The sequence below is a fragment of the Eumetopias jubatus genome, unplaced genomic scaffold, assembly GCF_037043125.1.
Source record: "Eumetopias jubatus isolate StellerSeaLion01/CBP00866 unplaced genomic scaffold, mEumJub1_p1.0 scaffold_2, whole genome shotgun sequence".
Taxonomy (NCBI): Eukaryota; Metazoa; Chordata; class Mammalia; order Carnivora; family Otariidae; genus Eumetopias; species Eumetopias jubatus.
Window position 1 is genome coordinate 90,826,346 of NW_028274808.1, and position 16,927 is coordinate 90,843,272.

The 16,927-nt window shown below is 32.5% G+C and overlaps 1 non-coding gene across 1 annotated transcript; it reads left to right on the forward strand.

The window, feature by feature from the left end:
- The first annotated feature begins 397 nt into the window (after nucleotides 1–397).
- Nucleotides 398–503, forward strand: LOC114208314 (U6 spliceosomal RNA). Its single transcript, XR_003609010.1, has one exon. It is a non-coding gene; the product is annotated as a U6 spliceosomal RNA (small nuclear RNA).
- Nucleotides 504–16,927: the final 16,424 nt, after the last annotated feature.

Consider the following 16,927-nt stretch of genomic DNA (forward strand, 5'->3'; position numbering starts at 1 on the left):
TTTACTCTAAATGGTGTTAACATTTCAATATAAAATCAGTCTGCAGGATTGAACATTTAGCATGGCATGTAACTAGCAGTCTGATACAGCCTTTTTCAACATCCCAATAAAGGAATTGTAATTCAAAGAAAAATACAAAATTTTCTTATGGTGTCTTTGAAAAGATCTGGTAAATGACTCCCAGTATCTGGGAGATATTTTCACTAACTGTAATATATATTGAAAAGAATTGGACTGAAAAATAAGTAATTGAAAATATTTCTTGCTGTGCCAATGAAAACTAAGAAAATTTACCCAAAAAGGAATTAGGTGAAATGATTATCCCTTTTTCCTCATTCCCTTAAACCCCAGCCTTGGACTCTATCTGCCACCTTAATTGAAAAGACAGTGAACTCTTGTGCTCGCTTCGGCAACACATAGACTAAAATTAGAATGACACAGAGAAGAGTAACATGACCCCTGCACACGATGAATAGAAAGATGATGAACTGTTAACTATAAACTCTGAGAAACAAACTGAGGGTTCTAGAGGGGAGAGGGGTGGGGGTATAGGCTAGCCTGGTGATGGGTATTAAAGAGGGCGCGTACTGCATCGAGCACCAGGTGTTATACACAAACAATGAATCATGGAACACTACATCAAAAACTAATGATGTAATGTATGGTGATTAACATAACATAATAAAATAAAATTAAAAAAACTATAAACTCTGAAAACAATTTGTCTACAGGACTTATAAGTTGTAATGACTAAATTCCTAGGGTAAACCAGTAAGATTTGATGAGGAGACATCAAAGGTTACATTGCAAATTGGGCATATTGTGATTTTCAAAAGTTAAAAATGTTTAAGCAAGCCAAGGTGATTTAAAGCAGGCACATCTTATATGTTCTGTATATGAAGTACTTTTTTAGGAGACAGGCAGAGGAGCTGGGATTAAATTTTGTCTCACATTGGCAAATCTACATAAACTAGATATTTGCCAGATGTTGGGAAAGAAAAGCTATACATGTCAGACTGCTTTTATGTGAACATCTGAAAAAATTATTCCGCCAGCACAAATGTGGATAATAAATGGGTCCATGGCAACATAGATATCCTATCCTATGATGATACACACTATCTCAAAGTTAAAAGCTCCTGTTCTGTGATAAAGGAGAAAGTAAACATTCACACATAAATGGTATTACTGAAAATAAAAACAGAAAAAAAAAAAAGAATTTTTCCTGAGAGTTAGAAAAAAAAGAGGTCTATGAAGTAGGTTTAACTACTACAGAAAATAATATGCCTTATAATTGTCTGACAAATAAATAAAAATAAATAAAAAATCTTTAATTGTGTGGCATTATTCTCTGCAAAAAGGAATAGAAGATATCAATAGGAAAATTGAGATTAAAAGCACAAGGCAAAATCCAAAAAGGGTATATTTAAAGGAATAAAGTCTATTTGCTACTGAACACATTTGAAGTGATCAAATAGTATTTAAGCGATGGAACAAAGACTGAAATAAAAATAATTGTAAAGACTCTGTCCCACAAAAAAAGAAAACAACTAATAACAGAAATAAAAGCTACATTGGAAATAAAAAAAAACAGAATTTTGACGGTGAAAAGTGGAATTAATATAATGGTGGAAAAATGAAAATTATCTCCAAAAATGCAGGCAGAAATGACAACAACATAAAATAATGAGAATAAGGGTAATAGGCCTTAGGTAGGAGTTGATGACAACATAAAAACAAAAGAAATTCTGAGGAAAAAAAATAAAGTATTGAAATAGAAATAAGTATCAGATATTTTCAGCACTTAAAAAATACATGTTATATGTAGAACAAAAATTCTTTTTTTTTAAAGATTTTATTTATTTATTTGACAGAGAGAGACACAGCGAGAGAGAGAACACAAGCAGGGGGAGTGGGACAGGGAGAAGCAGGCTTCCCGCTGAGCAGGGAGCCGGATGCGGGGCTCGATCCCAGGACCCTGGGATCATGATCTGAGCTGAAGGCAGACGCTTAACGACTGAGCCACCCAGACACCCCTGTAGAACAAAAATTCTTGACCCAGGAGAAAATCAATAAAATTCTACCCCTTGTTAAACACATTATATCATATTTTAGAAGAGAAATAAAAGAGACTGTTGTGAGTAGGTTTTTTTGTACCTTATTCTTTTTTTTTTTACTTGGTTTTCTCTGCTAAATGAGAGCACTTTTAACATTTTTATACAACAATCTTATTAAATTGTTGTATTATTTCTAGTCATTCATAGGTTATGTTGAAGTTTCCATATAAATAACTACATTTTCTAGAAACAACTGTAATTTTTTAATGTCCTTTCAAAATTTATATGTAATTTAATATCTGGCATATGCCTTACTCAGTGACTAGGACATCCAGTACAATACTGAAGAGTAAAAATAAAAATGCACATATTTGTATTGTTCCCAAGGTTAATGTGGGATGCTTGTGAATTTCAATATTAAGTATGATGTCTGTTAAAAAATTTTGTAAGTACTAAAAAATAAGCTCAACTCAAGTTGTACAAGACCTTAATATTGAAAATTACAGACTATTCTTAAAGAACAAAGAGCATGTCTACTATTTAGGAAGATTCAAAATTATAGAGATGGCCTTTTCTTGTAGTTAATCCATAAATCTAGTGTCAATCTCATCAACATATCAGTGAGATATTTTTCTAGAACTTGAAAAAATTATTCCGAAATTCATATGGAAGACTGAGGTAATGTAAAAATACAACATATCTAACCAAGGAGAGAGAATTACTATAGAACTGAATATAATTTTGACAAAAGTACAAATCATGAATAAGTGGGACAGATACTAGGTCAGATATAGAGAAATAAACACACGTGGTTATTTGCCATATGTCACATGATGTGTGATATAAGACACATTACATATCAGTATGTTGAGTGTGGACAGTGAATATCTGTCACATAGAAATATATAGAGACATATATTCACGTACACATATATTCCACAAATACACAATTGAATCCTTACTTCACATCATATAGTATAAAAGGCCAGGTGGATTAACATATAAATAAGAAGAAGGAAATTTTAAGTTATTAGATAAAAATATAGAATACCTCAGTGATATTCTTATTATATCTCACTATAAGGAAAGATGAAAAATAATACATAAACGGGACGCCGGGGTGGCTCTGTCGGTTAAGTGTCTGACTCTTGATTTCAGCTCAGGTCATCTTAGGGTTGTGAAATTGAGCCTGCATCAGGCTCTGTGCTGGGCATGGAGCCTGCTTAAGATTCTCTTTCCCTCTCCCTCTGCCCCTGCCCCTCTCCCTCTCTCTCTAAAAATAAATAAATAAGTAAATAAATAAATAAAAAGAAAGGAAGAAAAAAGAAAGAAAATAATACACAAACAGCAGAAAACCTAAAGGAAAGTCTTCATTTATTCATTCATTCAACAAATATTAAGCGATTACTATGACCCAGAAATTCTTCTAGATGCTAAGAATGTAGCAGTTGATGCAAAATTTGCTGCATCCATAAAGTTTAAAGTTTTGCAATTCATAATTTTACCTGCATTCAAAATGACATGCAAATGTAGAATGAGAAAAGACATTTGAAAATATTACACAAAGAAACATTATACTCAATTTAATTTTTTATTTAAAAATAGAAAACCAACAAAATAAATTTAAAAAAGCAAATATGAGGGATAGCAGGGTATTCACCATTTGCTTCTTTCCACTCATTTTCCATCTTTCGCTACCATTTTCCATATCCCAGGACACTAAATTCTGTAGATTGCATCAAGGTGATCCCTTCTAGCTTTGCATTTGGGTTTGGCAGATGGGATCCATCAATCAGCAGAAGCTGAGAAAATAATGAGAAGAGGAGGGTAAAATATTTACATTTCTGTCTACCTGCCTGCTTGAGCACCTGGTGTTAAGTACATCCCTCTACAAAAGGCACATCATCTGTAAGGCGGGCATCTCCTATACTTCCTCTTTTCATGCATGTTCTAGAAATCACTTTCTATAAAAGATCTGCTAGTATCACCAACTCCGGGTGTTGTTAGCCCCAGGGACTTCAACACTTCTTGTTGATTTGCCTCAACACCATCCACATCTTTGTAAAGTGGTCCTTCCTTAAACTCCTCAGGTATCTCATTTGAGTATACCATCAGTTTTCTGTTAGAACCCTGCCTGATATAATTGACAATAAAAATGAAGAGGAGAGAACCTGGGTGGCTCAGTCGGTTAAGCATCTGCCTCCGGCTCAGGTCATGATCCCAGGGTCCTGGGATCGAGCCCCATATCGGGGGGGGGGGGGTCCTTGCTCAGTGGGAGGCCTGCTCCTCCCTTTCCCACTCCCCCTGCTTGTGTTCCTGCTCTCATTATCTCTCTCTCTTGTCAAATAAATTAAAAAGAAAAAAATCTTAAAAAAAAAAGACAAATAGTATCATTAGAAAATGTTAAAATATCATTGCCAGGTGTGATAAAGACAACACCAGCCATGGCAGAAAAGAACCTGTGTCTGATTACATAGTCCAGCCATGGGTTAGCCAAGCCTGAAGCCTGTTGTACTTCTGGACTTCAGGGTTATGTGATCCCAAACAATCTCTTCATTGCTTATATCAGTTTGATTTTAATGCTCAATAAGTTTTCACCTAAAAATGTGTCATCATACAAATGAAAGTAAGTCCAATATTTATAGTAATGAAATCAATAAGAATGATATTATTCATAAATTCCACTAAAATTTTAAAACGTAATAATTTTTGTAGCCAGTTGTTGTCTTGGAAAACTTTATACATTAGGTAACTCTTTGCATTTGCTCTACCCCTTCAGTATTATCTTAGCTAAGCTTAGATAGTCTTCACCCTCTGGTTCCCTTGCAAATATGAAATTAATTTGCCTAAGTCCAGAAAACGCCCTATGAGAATGTTGAATAGAATTGCACTAGATTTAGACTCATTATTTTTAAAAATCATTTTATATTCCTCACTATTAACTTATTAATTGTACATCATTTTACTATTATATAAGTGTTTACCCTAGAAATTTCAACAGGCTTTCCTCATTTATTAAAATATGTTATGAAATGGCACTTCTTCACTTCCTGGGCAATGCATGGGTTAATTAGAACACTTAACATTTATTTTTTCCTTCCCAATATATGTTTTATATATTCATTTTTTATATAACTTAGACTCCCAAAATATCACTTTTACATACAGTCAGTAATCAGATATGCCATGATATTTACCATTGTCCTCATTTTACATTTACTCATCATTTCCTCCTGCATCATAAACTTTCTAAATGCAATAATTTCTTCTATCTGGAGAAGAGCCTTTAATTCTGTTGAATAAATTCTTACTGTTTTACTTTGTCTGGAAATGTCTTCATTATTGACATACAATTTTACTTGATGTTGGTTCTAGATTAGCAGTTATTTCCTTAAAGCACTATAATATCCCATTTTATGCTGGCTCCCATTTTTACACTGAGAAATTAGCTTCAATTCTTATTTTTATTCTTTTAAATATAAAGTGTCTATTTTTCTTCTGGCTGCTTTTAAGATTTCCTTTCTTTTCTTGGGTTTTAGAAGGTTACTATGTTATGACTTGTTATTATATGCATGTGTGTTTTTACGTGTGTATAATTTAATGCTGCTAAATTATATAGTGCTTCTTGAAATAATAACTTAATGCCTTTCATCAATTTAAAATTTCTTATTTGTTATTTCTTCCAGTTTACTTGTGCCTACGTTCTTCCTATCCTCATCTTTGGGGAATCTAAATGCATGAATATTGTATTTTTAAAATATTTTTATTTCTTAGTTTTTCATATTCCCCATCACTTTGTCTTTCCTAACACCAGTGTAGATATCTTTTTATATGTAATTTTGCTAATTGTCTCTCTTGAGATGAGTTTAATCTGCTATTAAATCCAGAAGTTATTAATTTCAGATTTTTTTTTAATTTTATAATTTGTATTGGATTCATTTTAACAGTTTCCAGTTATTTACCCAAATATTTTTATCTAGTCACTTAATTACTGAAATATTTAACTGTATTTATTTAGAAGTCATAATCTGATAATTCCATTAGCTTTATCTCTGTACCTTTTTATTGTCTATTGTTTGGAAAAGTATCATTTTCCCTTATTCTTTGTTATTTTTTTAAGATTTTATTTATTTATTTGTCAGAGAGAGAGAGAGGGCACAAGCAGGGGGAGCAGCAGGCAGAGAGAAAAGCAGGCTCCCTGCTGACCAAGGACCCTGCTGTGGGACTTAATCCCAGGACCCTGGGATCATGACCTGAGCCGAAGGCAGATGCTTAACCCACTGAGCTACCCAGGCGTCCCATGCCTTGTTATTTTTTACTGTGCTCCAGATTGTTTTCTGTATCACATAAGTTTTCTAAGATTTGAAACATATCATTTTTACCTATTTATTGAGCTTTTCCGGTTATTCTTAAGATGGCTATTCTACAGATGTATCTATAAGGCAGGCCATCTCAGATATATACAGATTTTATATTTAGAGAGCTATGTGATTGTCACTGCTTTGAGATACTATAGCTTTCTTAATTTTTAAGAGAGTGTAATGAGAAAAAAAAGTAGAATGTCATGATATAGTTTTCTGTGAGTATTAATTAGTGATTTGCAGTAAAATAGAAGGTGGTAGAAGAGAACTTTTAAAAATATTCAAATAAGCAAATTTAAATAGACTTCTTCATTACTGAGTTTCTCTTAGGTATTAATATAGGGATATGTACTATAAGTGGCAAGAAAAGCATAAATTATCAAATATTTTTATTGTATTTACCAACATAAAAAGTTTATATTAATTGAATACCTTACAAGATAAAATTCCATGCTATAAGCTTTGGGTGTTAAACTAGAGGAACTGGAGAGAAGATCCATCTTTTCCATTATGTGAATTGCAATAATTAAATTTAAGATTAAATAAGGGATCTTGTTAGAAACTGTCTTTAAGTGCATGAATAGTTTTTCAAAGGAAGATACTAGCCATCTGTTCTCTTGCTCCACTGAGGATAAAACAAAAGCATGTGAAACTTATGTTTGAGAAAGGGAGATTCAGGTTAGATGTAAGCAACAACTTATTGACATTAAGGTTGTTTAAACACAAAAGTACATTACCAAGGGAATTTATATAATGTCCTTCCCTGAACATCAGTAAGAATAAGCCAGACAACCATCTGTTTTAGTGGCTCAGTTTGTAGCCCTGCCTGAAAGCGCAGCACCAGATTATAAATCCTCTGGAGATACCTTGCATTTTATAAAGATGTATACAACATGGAAATGGCAGAAAGAAAAAATATAGTGTAAAAGGATGTTCTGATTAAAGGATATACTCTAAGAAGAATTCTGGCATTAAAAAAATAAAGAACATTTTAATAAATTTTTAAATAAAAAGTTTTATATTAACAAATTTAATGTCAAAATATTAAATTTTTATCTTATATTCTAAATAAACTTTATTAAGGAATAGTTTGCATGTAATAAAATGCCTGTTTTAAGTCTACCACTCAAAGATTTTCAACAAATATATACCCATTTAACTATCAACCAAAACAAAATAGGAAATATTTTTATCATCCCAGGAAGTTCTCATGCAGCCATATCATCAATCACCAAACTACAGGCAACCACCAATTTGAATTAAATCACTATTATCTTTATTTTGCCTGTTCTAAAAATGCCATGCATATATACATAATATATTCATATTCTATATCATGTATAATATTCTGAATTTATATATTCATATATATTATGTGTGTCATTCCATGTGCTCAAGTTAATTATTTGAAATTTATCCATTTATTTGTATCATCAGTTTTTTCCTTCTTGATTGTTACTTCTGTTTTTTAGTCATATACAACAACATGGATGACTATTCCATTGTTTGACTAAAGCACACTTTGAATATCCATTAACCTATCAATAGGCATTTGGGTGTTTCTGGTCTTTGTCTACTATGAATAGATCAACTTTAAATATCTTTATTGTACAAATATGTTGGGGGTATATATGTTTTCTTTATTTGAGGAGATATCTAGAAGTAGAATTGCTAAATTATAGAATAATTATATTTAACTTTATAGGTAAATGTTAGGCAGTTTACCAAAATGATTTTCCATCTTACACTTTCAGCTAATGTAGAAGAACTCCAGTTGTTCTGCATCCTTGTCAACATTTGCTGTTTTCAGTTTTTGATTTTAGCTGCTCCATAAGAGACTGGCATTTTCCCATAACTGCTGATTTTGAACATTTTTTTATTTCCTTATTGGACATTTGCAAGTATGCTTTTCTGAAGTGACTGCTCAATTAGTTTTCACATCATTTGTATTTTCATTATTCCCTTATAGGAGCTTTATACATATATATGTTGGCGCTTAAGTTTTGTAAGATACAAGTAACAAGTGTACTCCTTCCCACTCTGTGCCTTGCCTTTTCATTTTCTTATCAGTGCCTTTTGTTGAGAAGTTTTAAATTTCATTTAGTACAATTCATCATTTTTTCTCTTGTTAATAATGACCTTTATGTCCTAAGCTCATCATTAGTTACCATACAACAACATGGATGGCCATTAGGAACGTTATAATAAAATCCATAAGTATATGTGACTGGTCCGTTTTATCTTTTAGTTCTGATTCCTGCTTGCTGTCTATATTTTGAAGGTCTGTTATTAAGTGAATATGTTCTTCTGATTGTCCTGTCTTTCTGAGAAGTTTCACTTTTCATTATGAAATATTTTTCTACGTCTCTGGGATGCTCTTTACATTGAGGTTTATTTATTTATTTTTTTAATGTTAATAGAGTCGCACCAGCTTTCTTGTGCTTACTAATAACAGAATAATTTTTCCTTTTCTTTTACTTTACTTTCAAGTATGAATCTTATACACAGCGTATAGCTGGCTGTTGCATTTGCATCAGACTGACCTCTCCTGCCTTTTTTTTTTTTTTTTTTTTTTTAAGTAGGCTCCACACACGGAGCTCAATGCAGGGCTTGAACTCATGACCCTGAGATCAAGACCTGAGCTCAAATCAAGAGTTGGGTGCTTAACCAACTGAGTCACTCAGGTGCCCTGTCTTCAGCCTTTTAACCGATATGCCTAATCTCCTTTATTTAATATAGTTATTGAAAAAGTTGGATTTATGTCTACCATATTGCTATTTTTCTTTTTCCTTGTACTTTTGTTCTTTTTTTTTCTTAACTCCCTTCTTTTGAGTGAACTGACTATTACCCCCTAGATTTTCTGTTATTTTTTCATGTATCTCACATTTTATATATAATCAACTCCAGTTGTATTTCAGAGAACGTTAGGAAGGCAAAAAACATAGACATGAAATTTAGGTAAAGGAATGAGGAAAATAGGGCTTTAGTTAGGTAAATGTGACAATGTGACTAGAAGCTGGGTTATGTTTAATGCTTTCTGTATTCACAGCATCCAGAGACTTTAGCTTCTGTATGTACTTGTTGCCTCCTTCTTCTTTTTTTTTTTTTTCCTTTCTCCTACTCTGTCTCCTCCTGTCTATTGTACTTCAACAACAACTCCTACTTTAATAGAGTGGTGGTAAGGTTTGGTAGAGGGTAAGCATTCTATAAATTTAGAATTAAGTATCAGTCTTGTAGTGGGTCTGAGCCTCTGGGCTATAACAATCAAAGGCAATTCTTAGCATTATTATTTCCAACCTTAGGTAAGACAGGAAGGTAAGAGGAAACAGGAGTCCGCAAATGGTTCTTCCCCCAGGGAAAGAGCTAGTAGTTTCCCTGGGAAAGTAGGCCTTTGTCATGTAGAATAATCTGATTGTCTAAATGTATGTCAAAACAGTTGCCACATCCCACCCCCACACTCACCCCACGACCAGAAACGTGAGGGATTTTTTTTTTTTCTGATCTTTATTGTGAGTAGCTGGTGGGGTCCCTGGAGGTAAAACTCACAAAAATTTGGAGTTCCTCCTAACACGGGACTGATAGGAGTTTAACCTCTCCAGGTAATCCACACTCAGCCTCCAGCAATTCATCCAGTAGGAATACTTGTGTTTTTACTAGTTTATAACAAACTGATATTGATTATGATTCTCCAGATTGCCTTGTGATAGTTTGCCCTGTGACCTCAACTGTCTGAAGGATCTAAAAAGAGTCATTCAATTACAATTTTTTTCTGCCTCCTTTCTTATGATAAGGACAGAAGTGACAACTTTCTGGGCTCTTGTTGGAACAGAACAGTGAGGTGAGAGATATTTTTGCAGTATTGTTGCTATTCACCTCTAGTCTGAACCATACCATCTGATTACTGGAAAAAATTCCTCTAAAGAGATTACTTCACATAGAGATTATTTTTGCTTATGAGATTCCTCCAAACTTAAATCTGAAACACCAGCCCAGCTTTGTCAAACGTTTGCCTGGATTTTTCCTCACCTGAACAAAAACTGTCCTCTGGCGGTCTTCTTCTTAGGCCTAGTATGTGTGCTACCTCAGCGATTGGCCCTAGGGATAAAAGTGACCTCTGTCATGAAAAAGTGCTTATATGACTCTAAAATTTAGTTCTTTCAGATATCATTATGTCAAACACTTTTCTTCGAAGAAATTTTTTTGTTTGTTTGTTTATCCTGTAATCATCTATTACTTTAGTAGGAGTGACAATCTTTCATTATCCTTCTACATTCTAACCAGAAGGGGAACTCAGTTTTATTTTTTGGCTAATACCACTTTGCCGGATTTTATTGATGTTTCATTCTTTTTATGGTTATCTTATATTCTATTAGCTGATTTTATGTATTTTCTTATTAAACTAGTTGTGACAAACTTCCTACATTGGAGACAATGTAAACTAATGCAAGTGGAAAAAAATGAACTATGGTTAAAAAACAATAAACAAACAAACCCTAGGTCCAGTCCGTTAGCAATGCTTTTTGTGCTAAGGAAGTTTGGTTAAATTATTCCATATTATTTAGACTTTGGCCTAAAATTCTTTTCTATTTGAGTGATTTTCTTTTCTCATTTACATGAATTAGAAAGCAAAACCATGAGCTCATGGATTATGTTACAATAAACATTTAAAGCTCTGAACATATTTCCTATAGATACATTCTCATTTATATACACACAGTGCACATACCTTTTAGAAATCCATACCCCCTAATACTGTTCCCATAGATTAGTATATATCCATAATGGAGGTAATCAATTTATCCAACTGACCTTGATCTTTCCAACTAGGCCTCTTGCTTTGGTCACCAAGAGGTAGCAATGTTGGTACAGTTAGGTAACTGCTGATAGTTCTCCAATGTGAAGCCTTCAGCTTCCCTTATTTCCATTGCTTCTTCTTTTTCTTTCTGAAGTACAGTTTAGAAATTATTACTTAATAGTTTCAAGAAGTGATATCATGTACAGTATCCAGTGACGATATTTGAGATATTATACAACTTTTCAAGTATTCACTAAATATATATTTGGGGTCCTCTATTTACAAGTTATGAAGAATGAAAGCAGTTTCTATTCTGATGAAGATTAGATTCTTCTGAGGAAAGAGAATGAAATATTAAAATAAGTTGTGATAAGACCATGACATAAAAATGCAGAGTATTAAATACAAAGTTTACCTAATTTATGTTAGAGACATTAGAACTTCCTAGCGCTGCTGGGTGCCTTAAAGCAATAGAAACATATAGTGTCACATTTCTGGAGGCTAAAGGTTTGAAATCAATGTGTCAGCAATATTATGCTCCCCTCTGAGGCTTATAGAAGAATACTTCTTTGCCTCTTCCTAGCTTCTGGTCCATTTGTTGACAATCTTTGCCATTCTTTGGCTTGTAAATACTTCATTCCAATTTTTCATGTTTACATGCCATCCTCCCCATGTGTCTGTGTGTTCATATGATACCAGTCATATTACAGTAGGAGTCCACCCTATTTCAGTATTAACTCATCTTAACTAGTGATACCAGTGATTTTCCTATTTCCAAATAAGGTCACATTCAGTGGTACCAGGGATTCGGAATTCAGCATATCGTTTTGTGGAAAACAATTCAACCAAAAAAGATTATTTCAAATATTCCAGGTGCTATAAGCAATTTAAAAAATGAGCCACCACAAGCCACTATATGAGTGATATATTTGAATTCTTCTGAATCCTTCCTTAGAACAATGGCTATAAAAATTAATATTTAATGAACATATGCTAATTTTTGGTACCAGTCCTACTTACTTCACTAGGCTACTAAAAAAAAAAAAAAGAAAGAAAGAAAAAAAAAGGATATAGGTATGAAAAGGACTTAACAAACAAAAAAGTTCAGAAAAATGAAATGAAAATTCTTATTATTACGGCTATAAAGAATAAATGAATACATGTTAATAATAGAGATCTAAAAAGTGACTTTGACATCTGTTCTAATTCCACCTGTCCCAAAACGCTTCAACAAAGTTACAGTGCAGAATTGAAATTTTTATTTCTTCCCCTCTATAAAAAACAGATGCTTTCTAATACAATAATTAGATATGTTGAATTTTCCATTGGATTTTTGCCAGAAATTTTATATTACTGTGCCACAAATTACAAAAAAAGAATAAACTCTCCCACAAGTAATATGTACCTAAAATTGCTTTTTACTATACTAAACATCTGTATAAAAATTGAAATGTATGACCACCTGTTTTCTATCATATAAACACTTGATGGACATTATCTAGGCAAAAAATCCAGATCCTTTACTAAACTTCTTGGATATTTTTATAAAGGTAATATTTTCTTGTTTAAAAGGAAAATAAAAGCAATACCTTATGAGAAAAGTGAGTAATGAAAATAGTCTCCCTCTATAAATATAAATTGTTACTGTCCCTAAAAGTTAATGAAAAAATTAATTCTACTTGAAAATATCTGTTCCTACAGTGTAATCATGTAAAAGAAATATTTAAATATCTAAGAATATTTAAATTATGAAATTCTATATATAACTCAACCAACACAACATTACATTTCTTTGGTTCAGTTAATATTTTTTTCTTTTTCTGAACACTAAAAAAGATCATAATGAATAATATTTAGATACTTATTTGATATTTCATAAAAATAAATTGTAAACTTCTAGAGTAAAAATCGGGTATCATAAATTTCATAGCATATTTTTATTTTAAAGTATTCAGGGTAAGAAGAATTTAATAGTGCATACCATTTTTACCTACAAGTGCACTTTTGTAGTATATCAAGCTTTTAATTGTTAAAGGAGGCTAAATAAGGAATAAGCTAACAGTTTTAAATGGGTATAAAATGCTATGTAGATATCAGCTTTAAAAATGAATCTTTGATGTGTGTCTTCTTTTCATTTTTGCAATTAATTTTAGCTTTTGAAGTTATTTGGCATTTAATTTAAGTCCCCAGAGTATAAAATTATGCATTAACTTGAAGACAGACCCATATTTAGCACAAACAAGGTCAGAAGATCAACAGGATTAGAGACAAATGTTAATTTCAAATGTATAAACTCAAGTTTATTGGGGCTTTTAAACCAACTAGCACATTTGTTCCTTATCCAAACCTTACTTTAATCACCAGAGACTTTAAGATGCTTTTCAATTCTCTCATATGGGACAGCCTAGCATTTATTGTCACACAATTTGAGCAAAAATCCACAGATGAACCTGAAATAGAAATTCAGAGACACTAAGGAGTTTTGATGAAAATTTTCCCTCTTTAAAGTGAATACCATTAAGAGCTGAGAAGCTAGAACGAAAGCTTTGAATCTACGCTTTCTGAAATCAGAGCAGAGAGGAGGGTTCCAGTATCAAAGATCCTTTATGTGCATACTGGGACAATATGACATTCTGGACACATATTCAAAGTGAGCACCACCTTGCACAGATATGGGACAGAATGAGGCAGAACCAGAATCTCTAGTCCTTGGTTAGTTTCCTATGGTGATCTTTCCTGCAACAATTGCACATAAACTCTTACAGGCTGTGAATTAGCAAAAAGACATCTCTTCATTATCAATCCATCTGAGTAGATTCATTATGGAATTTGATTATCATACTTTTTATTTAATTATCAGATAATTAATTAAATTTTCAGTTGAAAACACTAGAACCAATTTCACTTCCATTATATTGATTAAGTCAAAGTCTTCAGACATTTTATACAGATATATCAAAATATTGGCGAGTAAATGCTAGGCAAAAACTACTCCACATGCATTATCTTATTTAGTCATCTAAACATCTATATAAAATATGTATTATTTTTCCTGTTGTGAGGAAGCATATTTGTTCAAGGGGAGACAACTTTGAAGGGCTGATAATCAATGTTCTTTTTTATTTATTTTTGACAATTGATATTCTTGAATGTAGATGCACTAAATTTCTGGAAGTGTAACCATTAATATTCCCATGTATACTTACTGATTTCCTCACCTTCCAACCTCCCTGGCTTCTCATTTACTTTCTGATGGATTTTAGAATTGTTAAAAATGATTTAATAAATACCTTGAATCAAGTAGTGTTCTCAAGTGGGCCAATGTTTTTATCAAAAAATCCATTTCCAAATTCTCTTTAAGGAACAAAGATTATTACCACTGACAACAAAAATAATAATGTTTTGCATGAAATATGATATCTAATGGATTTCAACAGGGTTGGTATCTTGATCGATACAGAGATACTTCAGAATGGCATTACAAAAGAAAGCTCCAGAAGCATGCTTCACTTAGCAGCTACATTTTTCAATTTCCTTTTCAAGTATTTACATTTATGAGTCTTGTAGAAAACAATAACCCTGCTCACATTTGCACTGAACTCTTTTATTCATTAGTCACAATCGGTGAACAATGTTTTATGGTTTCATCAGCCACTTGCATTTCCTGAATAAATGCAAAACAGTACAAATGAGCAAACAGATAAAGAAAATGTAAATGGCACCAGAGCAAGTCATATATTAAAAAATAATCATAGATAAATAGCACAAGGAATGCTCAAGGCTGCCTAATACGTTTAGCTGAATATCTGTTAGTAAATAGTCAATGTAAAATCATGTTTCTATACTTAATAAGAAAAACACATTCAGGAAAGTAAGATTATCCTTTGACTTTTTTGCTTTTAACTTTGTACGAAAGTCATGTTTGGAGGGACTTTCTTTGGTTTTGATACTAAAAATGTGTATCTTTTTAATCTTACAACTTGATTATTTTAGAATTTTCTGTACATGGTGTTTATGAAATGTTCCCCTGAGTTAATTAAAAATTGCTGTGCTCTTTGATAAGAATGTCTTCTTCCTGAAACAATATTCTTTCTGCTTAAGGAATATTGTTATTGTTAAATTCATTCTAAAATACAAGTACTAACTAATATTTTTCCTTTTTTTCCCTCAGGAAATAAACATGTATCACATTTAAGTGTAGGCCACTGGAACCAATTATATGTTTCCTTGGCAAAATTGTAACTCCTAAAATTGAATTTTTAAAACAAAAGCATTAATTGAAAACATATTACTGATGTAAGTAGTAACAACTAAACCATGAATGACAAATATGAGAATTCAATAGAAGTAATATTTAGGAATGTACCACACTAAATACAAAATGAAACTACATAAATCACAAATCCCTACGTATGTTCATTCTTCACACAGAGCAGGAGAAATCCGCTATTAAAATAACATGATGTTTTTAGGCTCTATCACTACAGTATACAATGGTTCTAAAATGAGCCAGTCTTATGTCAGTTTTTATATTTGTAAAGGCTTCTCTTTTTCCTTAGTGCAATTTGGTTTTGTTGATGCCTATTAGCCAAAGGCCACCGGGAACACAGCCATGGTAAAAACCCAGTAAGGTTCATTGAATTGGCTCCTTATTGAATTTGAATACGTATCAGAGGAAGAGTAGAGCATCTTGGTAGGAAGTAGTTTGGGAGTGATTATGATAGAATCTGAGCTTATGGTGAGTGTACAAGGAAGACTTTAAGGAAGTGGGGTCTAGGGCTGAACTGAATGCTGCCAGAAAACAGGAATAATTTGGCAGTTGAGAATCACGTTGTTTTGGGATGGAGGAGGGTCAAAGTGGGGACAGTTGAAGAGAGTCCTTGTCTCTGGTTTGTTTCCCCACAATCATAGAGTGGCCTGCTTGGTCATTCTTTACGTTCTCTGAAGACGGTTTATGTTCAGGTCGTAAAAGCAAGGCTTTTGTTGCTAGCTGCTAATGTCATGTCTTCACTTTCTTAGGGGAGAATTATTGTATACAAGAGAAATATTCCAAGCTCGGTTTTTTTGAGATTTCTTATAAACATATTCTAAATTATTCTAAATAGCAATAGAAAATAATGAAATTTTTGGGAAAAAATGGAAATTTTGGAAAAAATGGAGTTTTTGATTATGAAAGTACAAACAGTCCTCATTTTACATGGTATAAAAGACTGTAAAAATATCCATGCAAGCTGAAGCTGTACAAAGTGATCTTAATAGTAAACAGGGAAATTAAAATTGTCCTGTGATCTTTAAAAAAAATTGTCAAAATATTAAAAACTCTTTTACTGTTGCTCATGAATGTATAATGAAATGAAAAAATAGTGAAATTTATATTTATTTACACTGTGAATTAAAACATTAGAAACATTGAGAATTCAAGTGTTTTATTTCTCTGTGAAAAGTTATCAAAAGTATTTTGAACAGTGCCTTTGTCTTTTTCTTCTCATAACTTTTTCTTCTCTAACTTACGGGGGAGAGTCTTTTCTATGCCTTGACAAATTGTCATACTCCTCAGATTGTCTTAGTTTCTGGCATTTTATCCCTTGTGCTTTCAATGTTGTAAAATATCTCCAAGAGGGTTTTTTTGCCAGTGTCACTTCCTCTGTGACGTATTCATACTTTTCATCACAACCACTTTCCTCATTTACATCAATAAGGTTGCCTTCATAAGG